Source organism: Tupaia chinensis, unplaced genomic scaffold, assembly GCF_000334495.1.
Source record: "Tupaia chinensis unplaced genomic scaffold, TupChi_1.0 Scaffold000489_1, whole genome shotgun sequence".
In the NCBI taxonomy this organism is placed as follows: domain Eukaryota; kingdom Metazoa; phylum Chordata; class Mammalia; order Scandentia; family Tupaiidae; genus Tupaia; species Tupaia belangeri.
In genome coordinates, this window is record NW_006160001.1 from 5186608 (window position 1) to 5187872 (window position 1265).

General features: G+C 56.9%; 1 protein-coding gene across 1 annotated transcript in view; it reads left to right on the forward strand.

Annotated features, from left to right (window-relative positions):
- The first annotated feature begins 278 nt into the window (after window positions 1-278).
- Window positions 279-1265, forward strand: part of PRLR (prolactin receptor) — a 203513-nt gene continuing 202526 nt past the window's right edge. Inside the window, exon 1 of the mRNA XM_014590838.2 lies at window positions 279-508. The gene's annotated coding sequence lies outside the window, so the exon portion shown is untranslated. The remainder of the gene's footprint in view (window positions 509-1265) is intronic.

A 1265-nucleotide genomic window follows, 5' to 3' on the forward strand; every position in this document is an offset into this window, starting at 1 on the left:
CGACCTGAGACTTTTTTTTTATTGTTTTGTCTGTTTTCCCAGTCGCAATAGAAAATGAAGGGACCTGACCATGCAAAACTGATCCGGAGTGAATCAGTTATTTCTTCTGCACGTCTTCGTTGCGTTCTCGCTGCCCCAAGTACCTTGTAAAACTGGCAAGCTCTGGACATTTTGCATGCTGAAGAAAATCACTGTTTTGCCTCCAGCAAGGAACATAAATGTTGCAACACTGACTCCTCCTCTAATGAAGAAAGAGTGAACAAGTGCACCGAGTTGAGCTGCTTCTCACAGAGCCACTGGGCTGGGGACAGGGGAGCTAGGCTGAAATCCCCAGACTCCCGTCTTCTGGGCTGGGCTTCCCCCCTTCTCTTTCTGTCTTACTTGCTCCTCTCCCTCTTTCTGGATTTCACGTGCTGCTCAGGAAACGGCTTTCCACACAATGGATCTCCACGTCCCTGTGAGGGAAGTGCTCACGGCCTGATATGGCAGACTTTCCTCCCCGGCAAAAGTGAGTACTCACGGCGGGCTGAGCCTGAGCCTGCGGCCGACCGCCTGCGGCCAGGCTCTGCGCGGGCACCCGCTGTCCCCCGGCTGCGGGTTCGAGGCCGGTGTGAGAGAAGGCTGCGAGCGTGCCCACCAGCAGTGCTGCTCGGGGAGACATCAGAAAGCCGCCCGAGCCGGCGGAGGGGTGTGGGAAAACCCGGGCGCTAGCCACGGTCAGCCTCAGGTCCCTTCCGGGGAACTATTGATAGCAACGCTCCGAGGTGGTGTGCCGCCCCCACTCCAGCGTTTACTACCGCGCGCCGCACATGGTAGGCTTTCTAAAGAATGAGTTTCGGCGTGATCATAGCATTTTCGGAATATAAGTAGCACTTTTGAAATATAAGTCATTTTCGTCCAAATTATAAGTCATTTTCGTCCAAATTATATAATATATGGAGGGGGAAGGGGCTCCTCCGACAGGTGTGATGACAGCCAGACCTGTGGAGTCGCCCACCCCCAGCCTGGGCCTCCCAGGTATCGGTGGGAAGAGCTTAGTGTTACCTGTGCCTTCCCGAAAGGTGTGTCCCCTCCACCCACCCTCGCAAAGGGCAGCGGGAGTAGAGGCAGGTGAGCAGGCTCCGGGTTGTAACCCGGAGCGGGACAGAGGCGGGTGGACGAAGCAGAGGAATCTGAGCCAGAGAGGGAGCTGGAACAAGTAGCTGCTAGGAGTGAGCTGCCAAGTGGCGGGGGCGGGGGGGGGGGGGGAGCCAGGCGCGCGCACG